Below are 19,960 nucleotides of genomic sequence, written 5' to 3' on the forward strand. Positions count from 1 at the left end.
TCACAAGTACCATTTAACTCGGTATCAAAATCTCGTGACACGGTCATAACATGTAGACAATCGAGAGAATCATTAGAGCAACTAAGTTCTGATCATCATTGTGCTGCGGTCTTTATTTCTTCTTAAGGTCATTATAGCCTTTCTTGAAATATCCTAACTTGCCACAATGGAAGCATTTCTTACCACTCTTATCTCTAGACTTAAACCTATCCTTCGATTTTTCTCTGACCTTTTGACTTTGAAAATGGTTCTCCCTCGTCTCATTCCTCCGTCTAATAGACAAACTCTCTTCTCTCGAGCTACCCCTCGACTGTTTCTTAAGCTCTAGCTCCCTAGCCCTCAAAGTATCAGTCACAATATCTTGGGTATAAGTATCCCTAGCATACGTTGTAGCATTCCTAACATCTCTATAAGATTCGAGCGTAGCATTTAAAAGTATAACCGCTAGATACTCATCGTCAAATTTCTTGTCATTGTGGGCCAAACACTTGAAAAGCCTGTTAAAGTCACTCAAATTTGATTCAAGATCATTCTCCTTGTCTAGTTTAAAACTAAACAGTTTTTAAAGCAACTGTATTTTGTTTGGAAGAGATTTTTCCAAAAATAGCTTGTCAAGTGCTTCCCACAACTCTTTGGCAGTCTTATATTGTTCAACTTGTCCTAACACATCATCAGATAAATGCAATATAATCAAACTATGTGCAATTTCATTCATCTCAATAATTTCATTCGATTTAGCTTTTAATGCATCGGGATTTTTTTCGGGTCATCAAGAGCTTTATAAACCTTTTGTTGAATTAAAATAGCTTTCATTTTTTGCTTCCAAATGGAATAATCTCCCTTACCATTGAACTGTGCAAATTCAATTTTGACTGGGAACTTGAACAACTTGATATAAAAACTATCTTTCTACATGGTGAACTTGATGAGCAAATCTTTATGAGTCAACCAAAGGTTTTTAGACATAAACTAAAACATGATCATGTGATTTTCTTTAAAAAATCTTTGTATGGCCTAAAGTAATCTTCTTGACAATGTTATAAAAGATTTGATTCTTTTGTACTCACTATAAGGTTTTGAATAAGTAAGTTTGATCATTGCTGTATTTTCAATATAATGATGCCAATAATGACTATGTGTTTGTGTTGCTATATGTGGATAATATACTCTTAATTGGTTCATCACCTAATTTGGTAAACAAGATAAAAAGAAAGTTGAAAGGAGAATTTGACATGAAAGTTCTAGGTAAAACTAAGAGAGTTCTAGATATGGAAATTGAAAGAGATAGATCAAATTTTGCTTTGTTTTTGCATCAATCCTCTTATGTTTCCAAGGTGGTGACAAGATTTGACATGCATGATTACAAAACCTGTTACATTACCTTTAGCTTCTTATTTTGTATTATCTAAAGATAAGGCTCCTTGTAATGAAAAAGAAATAGAATACATGAGTAGGATATAATACTCTAATGTGATTTGATCTATTATGTAATTGATGGTTTGAACTAGTCAGAATTTAGCTATTGATGTTAGTACTCTTACTAGGTATATGTCTAATCCAGGCCACGAGTATTGGGATACCTTAAAGTGATGTTAAGGTACTTAAAGGGGACTAGTGATGTAGGTCTAAGGTTTGATGCTAATAAAAAAGGTGTAAAATTGAAGGGTTTTGTAAATGCAAATTATGTTGGGGATAGAGATAATAGAAAATATACTTCTTCATATCTGTTTACTTTGTCTAATTCTTGCATTAGTTAAAAATCATAGTTACAACACATAGTTGCACTATCTATGACAGAATCAGAAGATATTGCTACCACTGAAGCAATTAAAGAGGCTGTATGGTTTAGAGGTTTGCTTCATGAATTTTGTGTTTTAAATGATTATGTTGTAGTATATTCAGATAATCACTCTTCTATACATCTATGCAAAAATATTGTTTTTCAAGAAAGCACCTAATACATTGATGTTTGACTACATTTCATTAGAGATATTGTATCACAAGAAGTGGTAAGACTTGAAAAAATTCATATACAATATAACCCCTTAGACATGGACACTAAAGTGCTGCCATTGGTGAAGTTTTGAAGTTGTAAAGATCTTTCAAACATTGGTGCAAGTAAATAATTTCCAATTTTATCGGTTCTCCTCTTGAAACTGTCACCAATGGATGAAAATGTTTTCTTGTAGGCCCTTTGACACCAAGGTAAAGGTTTGTTGGTCAAATTATTGTCGAACGACAATCTGGACTATGATATAACTCAGTATAATTTTTCTCAATCGACATTAACCAATTGACTGAACTAAAAGTCAATTCCTTATGATATGACTTGATCTAAAACCATTTGGACCATTTGAAGCAACCTAATTTTATTAGTGTTGCTCATGGCCCATTTCTTGATTCCTTAGATGGCTTATGGTAAATGACCCAATTAGTAATTCATTTGACCACTTATTGGGCTTGGCCTACTTTTACACCACAATCATACGTATATATATGCTGCTTTCTTGGCCATATTTTGTGTGTGTTATTGCAATGTCTTCTTTCTTTGGTGAAAAATGGTGCCTGCTTCGTGCTCTCCTTTACCGTGCCTTTTCTTCTCCAATTTTTTTGACCTTTGTAACTACTTTTGTTGTTACAATAACATTCCCATTGTGTGTTCTAAGTGGGTATTCTATACCAATCAGAGTGTGGTCCCTCATTTTGTTCGATTTTTGGTCTTAGCTTGTTTAAGGTTTTGATTGATTGGAGTATATTGAGCCCGAAAAACTTTAGTAATACCCGAGTCCACATTAACAGTTAGCACAAGAAGATCTTAGAACCCTAATGTATTTCCTCAATTCTTTCATTTTCGTCTAATCCTCTACTCAGTTGGGTCTAGTAAAGGACTCATTCCCTACAATGTTTTCACTTTGTACACGAGCAGACAATTTGGTTCAATTATTAAATTATTAATCACATATATATCCGATTGAAAGCTTTGGGTAGAAACAAACTGTTACACTTGCATTTGTGCCATTGAAATTGGTACAACTCCTGCACGGGCTTTCCTCGTGCAATGGTTGTGCCACTTAGCATTTTGGCTTTTGAGCGTGGAAGATGAATTAACACTCTCAATCACAGGTTTGGAAATAGCAATAGTTTCACTGCATTTCCTTGTAATTCAATTTTTCACTTCTGTATCAATCAATTTACATATCACTTTTGGTCATGAGGACATTCATACATTACCTTCCACATTAGATGAGATGGTATTGCACAATTTACTTAAAATAGCTTACTTTGATAGGGCATTTCCAATTATCTTAAAAATGCTATCTTCTAATTGCTTTACATTTGACGCATGGTACATTGCAAGACTATTCTTTGCATCCATAACATGATGGCGAGGATGTCACGGTCTAAGACAAACTTTTGAATGGAAATCATTCGATAGAGAGGCAATTTAACCTACATTATGACCAAACAAGTGTGTAAATGATCTCATTCAGAGTATAAAAACTTGCTTATCAACCCATGCAAACAAACTTCAATAAAAATTTACATTTGGCACTCAAATACTGTATGAGAAAATCAAAGAGGATTATGCCATTTTGCCAGTAGGATTTTAACACATATAGTTATAAAAGTGTAGGTGGGAGCAGATGATTGGATGGAAAAGCTGATAGAATGCCATGTGCCACTATATCAACATTTCTATTGACCTATCTGACACTGTAACATGATTGAGTGAAAGTATAATGATAAGAACGTGCTTCTACCAGTAAAAAAAGTTTCAAAATAGTGGCAATGTCATGAATGTACACCTATAGAAGACAATCGATGAAGTAAATATTGTTTTATTAGATATAACATATTCACTTCTTTCTATAAAGACATACTTGTTTCCATTTTTCACGGATTAAGAAAATTGATGTAATATATTTGGAATAATAAATTTTACTTATATTTTTTCTAATATACTTTTACATTAATATTGATTTAAATAGTAGTTCATATTCGCTAATAACAAGATACAATAAATAGGGACGTATTAGGAAAACTAAAAAATCATCTATACTTTTAATAAAGGAAGTGACCTATAATTTGTGGCAGCACAATTACAACAATTTTTATGGTAACATGGTCACACTAAGTATTGCTTCATCATATCATCCATTCTTAAAGATTCAAACACTACTAAAAATCTACTTTTCATCTATGAAAAATTACATGAACGGATTATCCCTTGGTAAAAGTAATGTACTTCCAACAACGAAAATTACCAACGGAATTTCCATTGGTAAAGGTGGTAGCTTTTCACCAATAAATTTTTCGTACCTAATATTATTCAATACGCACATCATTTACCTATGAAATTTCCATAGGAGTTGTAATTCAACTTTTTTTTTTTTATAAAAATTCTGTCAACCTTTCACCTATAGATTTTCTATTGGTGAAGAGTACTACTAAGATATTGGTCTTTACCAAAGGATAATTAACAATGAATTTTATCTGTTAGTAATCAAAAACAGATTATCAGTTGGCAGAAGTAAGAGAATTTCAACTACGATAATTAGCAACGAAATTGTCATTGAAAAGGTAATAGTTCTTTACCAAAAGATGTTCATTGTCTAACATAGCCGTTTAATATTTGTATCTTTCACCTACCCATATTCTATTTTTGATATAAATTAACTAAGTAACATAATTTTCATTGGTAAAGGTGATAGTTGACTAACTGATATTCTGTACCTAACGCAATCGTTTGACATTTGTAAATTACAATGAATTAGATGTTTGATAATCTATTAAAGTTTAGAACTTTTGCCTTTAGAGATTAATTATAGGCTTGAATAGTTCTATGTTTAGAACATGAGAGAAATGATCTCTATTTATATATCAATGTTAGATCTAGGAAGATAGCTAATTGATATAGAGGTTTAGTACATGATGTCTGCAGTGATTTTGCTTTCAGAAAATATGCTCCAAAGGGAAGATAAAACTGGAAATTAATTGGACCACACTTCATATATATTAAACCATAATTTTTTTAATGTTCAATTTTAATCTTCATGTATTTTTATGTTAATTGATTGGTCCGTACAGAAAGAGGGATGATGAAATACTCACTGCAAACATTCCGTTGATTGAATCCTACAAGAAGAGTGTTGAATGTTTTCTGCATGTCGTTTCTGTCAATAGTTTATCTAAATGTCATGCTTATGGAGACATTCAATGTTTTAACTTAATGAAGAGGAGAATAATTTAAAGTCAAAGCTGGCTAGTGCATGAAATATAAGAGAAGAAAATAATGAAATGATCGGCAATCTCACTGTACGTTTTGAAAGAGTTGAAAGAAATCATAGAGTCAAAATGCGAGAAACGATTGCGAAACATGCTTAGGGAGCTAAATATTACGAATTTTCAATTTTCTTCTATCTCTTGATCACGTATTGATAATATATAAGACATAATATATGAACATTGAAATTTTGATGTAATAACTTAATGTATTATGGTTGTAGTATATTTTGACGGTTTTAATTAATTAGTGTTTTTTGACAATATTGATTATTAATTAGCGTATTTTATAAATTTTTAATATGTTTCATTAAAAAATTAATATTCACATACAAAATATTCGTATATGAAAAGTTTTGTTAACTACTAGAAAATACCTTTAGCAATGGATTGTTCATTGTAAAAGATAATTATTTTTACCTAAAAATTTTTTTAATAGCAGGTTTTACATTGGTAATGTTAATATTTTTACCACCGACAATTTTGTTGGTAATGACAAATATTTTTGCCAAAGGAATATCCGGTGGTAATGACAAATATATTTTCCAAAATCTTTTCAATTGGTAATGACAAATATAATACCAACGACAAAACTGTTGGTAATGAAAAATATTTTTACCAATGAAATATCCATTGGTAATGACAAATATATTTATAAAGGACATTTTTGTTGGTAATGAAAAATATTTTTGCTAACTGAATGTCCATTGGTAATGACCAATATATTTACTAACGGCATTTCCATTGGCAAGGACAAATATTTTTTGCCAATAGAATATCTGCCAGTAATGATAAATGTTTTTTCCAACGTCTTTTCCATTGGTAATGACAAATATAATACCAACAGAAAATTTGTTGATAATGAAAAAAACCTTTTACCTACAAAATTTCGTAGGCATAAGTTTCACACTTTATCTATGGAGAATCCGTTGGTAACTATTAAACACCCTCAAAATAGCAACGAATTTCTAGTCTGTCATTTTCTGTTACTGTAGATTATTAGCAATGAAATATCATGGCTTCAATAGCGAAAAATCCGTGCTTGAAACCCTATTTTTTTCGTAGTGAAACACCCACGTATATTATAGATACAACATATTAAAACCAGACATAAACCATACATATATATATATAAATATACATATATATATACATACATATATATATATATATATATATGTATATATATATATATATCTATATATATATATGTATGTATATTGTACTGCAAGAAAATAACCTAAAAGACAAAGCAACGATTTGAAAAAACTATGTCATCGATTTTATATTCTACAAGTGCATGGATCATAACAAGTAATTTAATGGACTTGAGAGTCTAGATATCGTTCTCATGAGAACTACTATTTAATCTTTTGTTAAATTATTCACAACTTCGATTTGATTGAAAACAAATAATGTGGTTTGGATATTGAGAATCTAAATTATTATAATTATATTAACTATATCTAAATGCATCACGATTAATCAAATTTGAATTTTTAACGTATGGATGTGGATGTTAGGATTTACAATTTCATCTATGGTTCCCATTTAATTTGCTAATCAAGATTCATTAATAATATAGTGTCCGTCTGAATTCTTCCAAAGTATGCAATTTACTTCTTTCAAGTTCAAATTGATTATATTTAACTAAGTCAATTACATATCTCTATGTGAATCTAGATATACCTTAATTAAATGCCATAATTTCTAAGAATCTATGTAACAACCACATTAACTAGAAAATTTCTCTTGATGCCTTTAAGCCAGTTCTTGAATTTTATTATGTGGTCTAAATCTACTACTCACCTTTTGACTCGTTATAAATTCACAAAATTAATGAATAAGTGGCCGAAGAATTAAATCGTTAAAATCCATAAATAAAATCAAAAGATGGAAGTTGAAAAACTAGAATCTTGAAAATTAACTTTAAGGGTCACATATGGATTACATTGTTTGTCCCCAACTAATAAACTAGTACTCATACTAATGAAAGAAAACAAATACAAAAGTATATAATTTATAACCGAGTTTTGACATTTTGATCATGAAAAGAATTGGATCTTGTACGGATAATTTTCTTCAATCACAAAAGTCTTCAAATTAACCCTAACTTTTTGCTCTTTGATCTTGATGATTATATATTTTTGTCTTTCTAAAATTGTGTGTATCACATAATCATAATAAGAATAATGAAAACTATATATATATATATATATATATATATATATATATATAGAATAACTCTAAAAAGGAGTCCTGAAGCATCTTCGATGTGGAATTTGAGTGTAATCAGGAACTCAACAAAAGCTGAAATTTTGGATAGTTAAGTGCATTTTGGTTCTCCACATAAAGCTCTTGTGCATCACACGTCCTCCTTATTTGCATTGCTGGTCCTCTACTTCAAAGCTTGAACATTTTGGTCCCCGATTTCTCAATTTGGTATAGCTTCATTCCAATTTCATTCAAACTTGTCCGATCCAAGTTTTACCTACAGTTAACCAAATTTAACCTAAATTAAGTAGATATTCACTCCAAATAATAATGAATAAATAAGAATCGGGGCCCAAATAAACGAATAAAATGTACTTGTCAAACTACGACATAGTAATCGATTGATAGAAGACCATTTGCCTTTTACTTTTAAAATAAAAATAAAAAAATTTATTGGACTTCATAAACTGGTCGGGAGGCTGCCTGGATGAGCAAAATATGCCAAGGTCAAGAATCTTCCCAAACCTATAGGCCGTTGATACAAATTGAGCATAAGTTGAAATTTCCACATAGAGTTAGTATAGGAGCCAAAGACTGGTCCAAAATATTCTTGATGATAGATCCATTTAGGGATGTTGACAAGTCGAACCAAGTCGAGCCGGCTCGGTTAAAATGGTCGAGCTTTTTTCGGGCTTGAGTCAGGCTGAGCAAAAGTTCGCCAAAAAATTTTAGGCTCGGGCCTTTCCGAGCCGGGCACGCCTGTCTCTCTCTCTCTCTCTCTCTCTCTCTCTCTCTCTTCTCTATTAAGCTGCTGCTAGCATTTTATTGCCGCTGACAAGGGTTTTTTTTTTTTAATAAAGGCCCACGGGCTGGCTCGAGCCAAGCCCGTGTCCCAAAAATGGGGCTCGGATCTACTTAGCCACTAGCCAAGCTGGCTAGGGCTGAAGAGCCTGATTGACATCCCTAGATCCATTGTTTGAGTTGTATCCATCATCCATGCACGTGTCTTTCTAGGTTTACTAAGATGATTTGGGATGGATCACTTCAATATGTATCATAAATCAAGTGTTGAAGTAGCTAACACAATTTCGTTGTTTTTGAACATGATGATAATTGAAATTACTTGAACATTAACAATGTCAAGCTAGTATTTAGAATATTTTTGGCAAATGTCATCTAACAAAACTTTAAATCAAACCCGTGAATTGCACAAGAAAAGATGCTCCAATCATCAAATCCAACCAATTTAATTATTCACTAATCAAAATTACTAATGATGTGGCAACTAGATCATTCGTGCTTTTATACTTGATGAGTTATGGTTAAATTTCGCTGCTATCTACCTTACTTAGCGTAATCATATTGAATAATGCTACTACAACTAATTCTTCACTTATTCAACATTGGATAGATGTGTAGTAAGTATAACTATCATGAAGTCCTGGGTTGGCTATTTTGTTTTGTTTTGTTTTGTTTTTTTAATCCTTAAGACTCAAATATTTCCTTCAGAGCTATGGATAAGCACCTCAAACTTACTTTTCAGCATAATTATCATTCACAAATCAATAAATTATTGATCAAGTAATTTAAAGTATTAAGAAAAGAGGTAAAAAATTTACAAATATTAATTTAAAATCAAAACATAATAATTGAAATTAAAATTCAAAAACTAGATTACATTTTTTTTCCTAACTAATCATTTAGCAAAAAGTTTCCACGGGATCACTGAATTTTAAAAATCATCCCATTCATTACTAAACTTTGTAAAAAGTTTCCACGGGGTCACTGAACTTTACAAAAGGTTTCCCAGTGATCATTAAATTTAGTGACATTGTGGAAACCTTTTGCGAAATTCAGCGATAAATGTGGTGATTTTTAAAGTTTAGTGACCCGTGGAAACCTTTTGTAAAGTTCAGTGATGATTTGGATGATTTTTAAAATTCAGTAACCCATGAAAACCTTTTACAAAGTTCAATGACCATTAAGATCTCGAATTCTCTTGTAATATTCCTTTTAACCTTAGTTTTACATTTTAACAACACAGTTGAATTTTGAAGAATCAATGTTCTTGTTTTATTCAACAATCTCTCAAGTAATGTCAAAACTACTCTGATATATGGCTCAACTATATTTCGATAATGGATACAAATATACAAGAGTGTGTGAACTTTTTATGAATATTTAAAGATTCACATAGAGCATAACTATATATTTCTATCCTCTATCAAACCTTATGATAATTAACATCATGTCGAGCCTACTTTCCTTCTTTTGAATACAAAAATAAGCCACCAAATTCAGACAATTACGTGCACAACAATTATTAAGAAAAGATAATCATGTAAATTATTAAAAATCCAAAAACATGTTTTCGATTTGAGATATATTAAACTAAATATTAAAAATTCATATTAAAAGGTTTATCATTCTCCAAACACAAAGAAATCTAGCCTAACATATTATAATGAACACACGAATTTTATTTAGTAGACATCACCCAAATTATGAATTTTGATTGGAATTTGATGTCGTGGAATCTCTCAGGATGTTTCTTGCTATTTTCTATGCTCTCTAATGTGTTGTAATGCGTGGTAAATTACTTCTAGAATGCCCTAGATTTTTAAAAGACTTCCTAGATATTCTTTACATAAGTGTTGGACCCATACAAGGAAACAAGAAATTTCCTCCCAAAAATGTATTTTGCTATAGCATAGTTCAATTAACTTCAAACCTAGAAATTCTTGTTGACTACCACACGACTGCATGAATAAATGTACTATGTTATACCATGGTATTGGCAAAGACCCAATTTTACGTTTTAGTCACCGAATTTTGTTTTCTCGTTCCTTGATTTTTTTCCTTCTTGCTTCTTCTTCTTCTTCTTCTTCTTCTTCTTCTTCTATTATTTCATTTCTTTACTCAATTGATCTTCGAGTTTTTTAGATCTGTGTTTCTTCTTCCAGGCCATCTTTTGGTTATTTGTACTTTGGTCCCTGAACTTCCATTTTCTTCCATTTTAGTCTTTTTTGCTTATTTCTCCTAAATTTTACCATATTCATTAATGTTGTCATGCAAAACATAATTTATATAAAATTAGGCTCTATTCCAATATATTTACCTGCAATTATTCTTGTTTTATAGCCTAAATATTAAGTGTATAAATACACTTATCAAGGACCTTCTAAGAAACAATTTGGTTTTGGAAATTATTATCGAGAACCGGTTGGTTCTAGTTCGGCTCCAAATTCTAGTATGAGAACCGATGGTTCTCACAGGTTTTTTATTTTTTAACTTTTTTTTGGTAAAAATATAAAACTCCTTGTTTTATCACTTTTATAGAAGGTAATCCTTATCTGTTCAGTTTCTTTCTTCATTCTAGACTCCAATTTCCTTCTTCTCTTCAATTTCTTTGATTCTTTCCTTCTCTTTTCTTATAATTCTTTGATTAATTGATATTTCCTTGTCAAGCCAAAGTAGATTATTGGGTAAATCTACACCTAAATATATTTATTTATATTATATAATTTCATGCGCGGTTCTTCTATATTTTATTATAAATATTGTGTTGGTAGCATCTTTTGAATTGTTTGTTAGTAAACATTTTATTTTAACATTTTCAATATAAAGAATCGGACCGAGCCGAATTGAAACCGATCAGTTTCATAGTTAGATATAAAATTAATGGTTCCGTTTTATAAATCCCCATTGCTACTCATTTCAATTCGGTTTGGTTGCCTTTGCAATTGGGCTGTGTCTACTCCCTAAAAAAAAAATACGAAATACGACATTAAAAATAGTAGATTGGACCTAACCACGATCCACAATGGCAAACAAAGCCACACCAAACTGCAGTCCAGCCGTGGTTGACCGAAGTCAACCTCGAATTTTTCGGAAAGTTGCATGGTCCCGAGATTATTTTTTCGTTGGTCCTTTTTCATTCTAATCTTCAATTTTGTTGCCAAAACTTTCAAATTCTTCCTTATTGGTTCCTGAAACTTCAAAATCATTCGAACTTATTTTTTCTTTTCCAAATATGTGCAATTTAGTCTCAAACTTTGAAAAGAGCAATTTCACCCAAAAACGTGCAATTTTCTTCCTATAGCTCTCCTTTTACTTTGTGTAGCTACAATACCATCCAATTAGTCTTTAAATAATCATAACCAACTCCAAATTGGCTCCAAAATGCCTTTTAATGCCAATTGTATTCAAATTGGGATTTTTATTTAATTAATTTAATTTATACAAGATTAAGTAGATATCAACTCAATTATCAATAAATAATGAAGTTTAGAAGCACGAATACTTTCTAAATGAGGCTTGACAAAATCATTCTTCCTATGACAAAAATTATATACTACAATCGAGTTTCTTTGTCGTGATATTTTTTATTGCCTAAAGACTTTTTCCTCCATTCTAAATATCAAGCCATCAGTTATCTCAATTCCTAGCATAATTTGAGAGAACGACATGTTATGTGAGTTGCATCCCTTCAAGATTGCACATTTGTACTCCATTGCCCTGCGCTACTATGCTAGAGTCAAGAACAAATCTATTGATGCTCTTAGTCATCTTACTACTATGCTTCATCCTATGATCAACACCATAGTATGTCTTGAGCACTTAAAGAATGACTCCTTCCCATGACCATGTTGGTTTCTTGATTAAGACTCTGGCAACAATTTTTACAAGATTCAAAGCAATTTCTTCACTGTTGCAAAGTGCAGGTGCTTCCTAGTGTGAGAATTTTTATACCTAATTCATGACTTTTTTGTCCACGTTTTCTTGTTGTTGACATTTTTTTTTTTTTTTGTTAATGGATTGACTTTTGTCGTCTTTAATGTAGTCGTTTCATTATTTATTTATTTATTATTATTATTATTATTATTACAAGTAGAATTTTATAGGATTATTTTCGCACTTTATACCAGTACCTTCCCGGAATATTTGATAGATTCCCAGATGGCCGTAATTTCTTCGAAATGAAATCTCAAATGGCACTCATAAGACTTACACTTTGAATTTATGGGTTTAATTTTCGATGGCAATTCTCGAAAACTTTCATTTATTAAAATAATTTGCGAAAAAAATAAACTTTTATGCTTAAATAAAAATATAAGACACTTAATTGAGTGAACTTTATTTAAAAATGAAGTCAATATTTAAACGTTTTAGTGTTGAGTCTACCTCACCACACAAGTAGTCATCTTGAATCATCTGGAATGAGCTAACACCTAGTAAGCAAATCACATGTATGATCTATGCTTATGACATGTATATGAATCTTTAAAATAAATAGTTTTTCTCAATATTTATCCCATTTTCTTTCATTGCTTTAAAAATCTTTAACAGCAAAATTGTGAGCTTACATTCTAATGTATCATCTTGCTATTCGGACTGTAGTTTGCCATTGTTATTTGAAATCGGATTCAATCTATCAGTAGTATTAAGGCGATTAATATTAAATATTAAGCATTCATCATTCAACATCATCATTAGTCGAGTGATGTTCCCTCACGTCCCATTAGTCACTAACACCTTTCAAGTTATAAACGTACAAATTCAGAATGCATATATTTTTTCAAATATTCCTTATCACGTTATCCTTTGAAAATTTTCATTTATTGCAACACTGTTCATGCTTGCTAATGAACGTATAGACTTGCATAATATGACGTGAGATGCAGATAAAATAGTAATAAAATATGATGTTCACATTAGTAATTTATACATTTAATATTACAATTTATGAATGAATACAAAATGAAAGGATTATGTACACCATAAATGTAAGCATGTCAACACGTTTAAGAATGCACAAAAATCAAGTATATCAAATGTCATAAAAATTCACATTTTTGCCATAAAAGACTCTTAAAAGTAGCTCCAAAAGACTTTCTATTTATAAAGAGCATCTTATACATTTACCCAATTGTTTTTCTACTTTAATTTTGGATTTCTTAAACATTTGAAGAGCCCCAAGCTTGAATCTCATCAAGCATACATGACCATTTCTAAATTCGTAATCACTAAATGTGATAAAATAAGAGAAACATCATCTACGAGTAATTAGAGCGGGCCTACATACATCACTATTAGGCCTAGTAACTGTGCAGCTCTTTCTTTTTTTCAAGGAAAGAAAATTTGATCATCTTACCTAATAGACATGATGTGCATTTGACAAATGATTCAAAATTAATTAAACCCTAATATTCATTTGTATGTAATTAATGCATTTTTCATTTTTTTAACCCAGTCTGCAATGTCAGGTATAGATAATATTTAGATTATCACTTATATGTCTTTTAATTTTTACACTCATTATAGAATATTCATTATCCAGAATATAAATGTTATTTTATGTTTACCATAACCATTAAAATTTTATCAAGATTAAAGGAACAACAATTATCCTTAACATTAAAATAATTCATGCCCAAACATGAAAATTAAATAAGGTTCTTGGAGATGGTGAGAACATAATAACATTTATTTAATTTTAATACTAAGCCTAAAAGCAATGGTAAAAAGTATGCTCCAACAAGCAATGGAGCAAACTTTGCTCATTTTCAACGTGCAAGTTGAAAGTCTCGGAATGAATCACTAAGAGGGGGTGAATTGGTTTTTAAAATTTTTTCAAAAATTAATTCTAGATTTAAACTAATATGATAGCAAATGAGACAATTAAAAAAACATGCACAAATATGTAAATTCAAATAATAAGTGCAATATAGAAGCGGTAAGTAAAAGGGAGAGAGGATGCAAACGATATAATTGCAAAGGTTTGATCGAAACCAATGATCTATGCTCTTTGTTACAAAGTTCTTCAGCGTGAGCAAGGTCTTTTCACTATGTTGATTGACTTATGGTGCAAACCAACCCTTTACTATGCATTTGATGACTTACAAACAAGAAGCATCAATCTTTATGCAATGTTGAGCTTTACGAGACCTCAACACAACCTACACTATTGAGTTTTACGGGACCTCAACACAATCTACACTATTGAGCTTTACAAAGACCTCAATATGACTCACTTGTTGAGTTTTACGGGACCTCAATATGATCCACACTTTATCAAAGTGATTTCAAATCAATTTTTCTCTTGATAAATAGTACAAAAAAATTGAATACTAAGAGCGACTAACACTTCAATGAATGTTAATAAATGATAGCTTAAGTATTAGATGAAAAACTTTGTATGATAATTCAAAGTTAGATTCAATCAATCAACATATTTCAATGAGAAGATTAAGAAGAAATAAATGCATTGTAAGTTCAAAAAGGAATCTTCTCAAAATATCTCTCTTTTAATGAAAAATGATAATAAATTAAGTATGAAAAGAGAGATGTAGAACTTTGATAAATATTAGGATTTTAAAAGTTTGACTAAATAAATCAAAGTTTTGATATTTAGAAGTAGTAGAAAATGATACAATGTAAGTTCAAAACTTTTCTTCAAAATATTTCACTTTTCTATGAATGATAGAAGTACAAAAAGAGAAATGAAAACCTTTGATAAAGGTGATGATTAAAGAGTTTAAATCAATAAAATTTTTGGATATGAAAAATAAGTAAAATAAACGCAAAGGAAAGCTCAAAAAATTCTTAAAATAAAAATATCTCATTTTGATACACTTGAAAATCTTGTGAAGAATGAAAAGAGTGAGAATATTTATAGAGTTTAAAAACATAAAAAAAATATGTACGTTCGGAAGACATGTCCAGTCGACCACCTCTTGTTCGAATGATCAATATAGTCATTTGTAAGTAAAAATCAAATGTCAGAGCGGTCAAATTTTGGACTGTTGAAGGGAGTCCGATCGACCACCTCTTATATCTGGTTGACCACCTCTCTGGGCGGTTGACCATCCCAGTAGTGCAGCCATTTTACATTTTGACCCCGTTTGTTCTGATTTGAGAGTTTCAAGATGCATGGACTTTTGAAATGTTTTTTTAACTAACTTTTAAGGATAAATAATATTTTTAAAGTCCAAATATCATTTTTAAAAGTTATTTTTATATTTGATCAACACGTTGTATTGGAATGACTTTTAATGCACAAAAATTGGTTTTAATGCATAGAAGCATTTTTTAGTTTAATCATTCATTGCCAAATATCGAAATGTTAGTACCTTTATATTTTATATAAGAAATCAAGTCTTTGCTCTAAAGTTTGTCTTTTAGACTTCTCATCTTGATCTTTTTTTGATGCCGTCTCTCATGCTCATGCTTTTGATCTTAATCTTTCTTGGCGTTTATCTTTTAAACTTTCGTCTCGAATAATTTGACTTGAATGCTTAACTTCTACTTTGATCTTCATTTCAAGTCCGATACATAATACTTTATTGATTTTAACATTGAACTATCTTCACTCAAAATAAATTGTTAGAAACAATATTAATCTTATTTGTTATGATTAAAACATTGACGATGAAGTCGACCATATGTCAACAATTGTCCTTTGTGATTACGACAAAAAGATGATTTGCAAGGTAAGATTGAACAATTTATATCAAAAAAATATACATTATAAATTTATTATGTAAGTTGTAGGGCCAAGTTCCAGCAAACACCAAGGTAAACGGGGCTCAGTTTCACAAATAAGTCTACACCACCAACAAGTTGAGACAACTCCAAAACACCACCACCAAGTTTCCACTTCCGGTTGCTACTAGTTGGAAAAGATGAAGAACAATAGTATGCCCACTAGAAAAGAACCACAGAGGTCATATGAAAGAGGAGAAGTCATAGAGAGAGATTGGGCGTTCTTCATATAGAGGCTGAGAGAAAGGCCAAGAATATAAGCCAAGCAAGTGACCAAACAAGGTAAGTTAGGTTAGGTTTATTTAGTGGACCAATCAAGGCTCGACTCAAAAATAATGGGCTTCAAATTAATACCATAGCCCTCCAAGGAAATGGGACGAACCGTGAGCAATACCATTAACAATAGGTTGCTTATAACGGTCCATAGGAATGTGGATTGGGTTGTCTCGATAATTGTGTCAACATACAAATCAATCATATGGCCAAGGTCGATTGATAATAGAACCGGGGTCACATCATAGCCCGGGGGGTCGTTTGACAACAAATTGCCAAACAACCTCCACCTTGGTGTCAAAGGACCTGCAAAAGAAAAATGTCTCCCATTAGCCTCTAACAGAAAATCGATAAAATTGAAAATCATTTGCCTGTACCAATGTTTAGAAGTTCTTTGCAATTTCTAAACTTTGCCAGTGGCAGTACCTTCATCCCCATATTAGAGGGGTTGTAGTAGGTGTGGACCTTTTCAAGTCTTACCACTTCTTGAAATACTATATCTCTAATGAAGTAGAGTCTAACATTAATGTGTTTAGTGCGCTCGTAAAAAACGGGGTTCTTGCATAAATGTATAGATGACTTGACTATCAGAATACACTATCACATAATCATTCAAGACACATAGTTCATGAAGAAGGCCTCTAAGCCATAAAGCTTCTTTAATAGCTTCAGTAGTAGCAATATATTTTGATTCTGTAGTGGATAGTGAAACAATATGTTGTAACTGTGATTTCCAACTAACAAATGAATTAGATAAGTTTAACACGTAAGACGAAGTGGATTTCCTACCATCCCTATCTCCCGCATAGTCAGCATCTACAAAATCCTTTAATTTTGTACCTTCTTTATTAGCACTAAACTTTAAACCTACGTCACTTGTACCCTTCAAGTACTTTAATAGCCACTTTAGCGCTTTCCAATATTCAAGGCCCGGATTAGCCATGTATCTACTGAGAGTACTAACAGCAAACCCTAAATCCGGTCTAGTGCAAACCATCAAATACATTATGGAACCAATCACATTAGAGTAAGGCACTCTACTCATGTATTCTACTTCACGCTCATTGCAAGGGGATTGTTCCTTCGATAAAATAAAATGCTTAGCAAGAGGCAACGTGACAAGTTTGCAATAATTCATATTAAATTTCTTCAATACTTTGGATATTATGGAGACTGATGCAAAAATAAAACAGAATTTGACATATCTCTTTCGATTTCAATACCTAAGATTCTCCTAGCCTTACCTAGGTCTTTCATGTCAAACTCACCACTTAGTTTTGCTTTTATGTTATTTATCCACTTAGAGGATGATCCAATCAAAAGCATGACGTCCACATAGAGCAACAAAAATAGATAATTATCATCCGTCTCATTGTGTTGAAAATACAAGCAGTGATCAAATTTACTTCTTTGGAACCCTATAGTGAGTACAAAGGAATCAAACCTCTTGTACCACTGTCTAGGAGATTATTTTTACCCATACAATGATCTTCTTAGAAAATACACATAATCAGGTTTTGACTTATCTTTAAAACCTTTTGGTTGATTCATGAAAATTTGTTCATCAAGCTCACCATGTAAAAAAACAATTTTTACGTCAAGTTGTTCAAGTTTCCTGTCAAAGTGTGCAACCAATGTGAGCATGACACTAATAGTGGTGTACTTAACAACTGATGAGAAAATTTCATTATAATCAACGCCCTCCTTCTGTATATAGCCTTTAGCTACTAACCTAGCCTTCAACCTTAGGGGTTCCGAGCTGCTAGTACATTCCTTAACCTTAAAGACCCATTTGCAATCAACAATTGATTTGTTCTTAGGCCTAGGTACTAGCTCCCAAGTATGATTCTTTTCTAGAGAACTCATCTCTTTTTTCATTGCCTTAAGCCATTTATTAGATTGATCACTGCTTATGGCCTCTTCAAAGGTCTTTGACTCTTTATCAACTAGTTCTTCATAACTAGCCTGGGCGAAAGCTAATTCAGATTCAAAATTGAACCTTCTAGGTTCTCTCGTTCGTCTCCTCTCTCTATCCCTAACTAAGTTATAGTTAGCTAAAGGATTTTCTTCCTCATAGTGCTCTTCTGTCACTATTTCATTACTATTCTCCACCTCGGGTTCCTGAGCTTGACTCTCCAACTCATTTGAAGCAGTAGGGGCAGGTGGACTGAGTTTGCCTAACTCCACCTTAAACTGGTCTCTCTCTTCACCTGGTTCAGCTTCACTCTTAGGTTCAGTTTCCCATTTAATACACGGCATCTCATTCTAGTTAAACGTGACATCCCTACTTATGATGATCTTAACACCTTTTTGGCTTTTATCCCATATCCTATAACCCTTAACACCATCGGGGTATTCTAGAAAGACACACTTCCTAGCTCTAGGTTCCAGCTTACACTCACTTTGATGAGAAAAAGATGTACAGCCAAAAGTTCTGAGCATCGAGTAATCACTCAGTTTACCCGACCATCTCTCATGCAGAGGGTCACCATTCAATGTAGCAGAAGGAGTCAGATTAATCAAATAACAAGCGGTCATAACAGCCTCACCCCAAAAAGACTTGGGAACACCCGAACTAATCATCATGCAACGTACTTTATCAAGTATGGTCCTATTCATCCTTTCTGCTACCCCATTTTGTTGAGGAGTGTAAGGAACGGTCTTATTTCTAGTTATGTCGCTTTCTTTACACATACTATCAAATTCCTTATTGCAGAATTCTAGGCCGTTATCTGTCCTTAAAAAATTTGATTTTCTTGCCAGTTTGGCTCTTCCAATTGTTAAAACTATTAAAGGTCTCAGATTTATCCTTCAAAAAATAGACCCACACTTTCCTAGTGTAGTCATCGATAATAGACAGGAAATACCTATTCTCACCCGATGTGGGATTACTAGCAGGACCCCATAGATCAGAGTGCACATATTCGAGCATGCCTTTAGCTCTATTAACACTCATGGAGAAAGAAGTTTATGATGCTTACCAAGCGCAAATGATCACAAAATGACAAATCTGACACACAGTCATTACCAAAAGCACCTTTTTTCGTTAAGTAGCTCAAGTCCCTTGACCCCTACGTGAGCAAGTCTATTATGCCATATGTGTGTGTGATCAATCTTGGCAGAGGAGATAGAGGAGTTCACACCTCTAATCACTTCCCCAGTAGTTATATATATATATATAGCTATCATTTTTCTTAATTCCCTTAATAGAAACTAAAGCACCCTTGATCATTTTTTACATACCATTTTCAATTTTACCAGTAAAGTCATCATTTTCAAGTCTCCCTACTGAAATCAGATTCCTAGACAACTCAGGAATATATCTAACGTCCTTTAACGTATATACAAAACTTGTGTCAAATTTTACGTTTATGTTACCAATTCCAGCAATAGTATAGGCAAAGTTATCACACAGCACAACATGCCCAACATTAGATTCATGCAACTTATAAAACCAATTCTTTTCAGATGTCACATGAAAAGATGCACCAAAGTCAAGATTCACTCATGCATGCGGGAATTAGCAGTTAGATTTAATTCAGCAGTGTATACAACGGGACTTGTAATCATAGAAACCTCACCACCATTTATATCGGAAGTAGATGCTTACACATTGACCTCATCTCTCTCCTTAACCTTTAGCTTA

Source organism: Olea europaea, chromosome 18, assembly GCF_002742605.1.
Source record: "Olea europaea var. sylvestris chromosome 18, O_europaea_v1, whole genome shotgun sequence".
Classification (NCBI taxonomy): Eukaryota; Viridiplantae; Streptophyta; class Magnoliopsida; order Lamiales; family Oleaceae; genus Olea; species Olea europaea.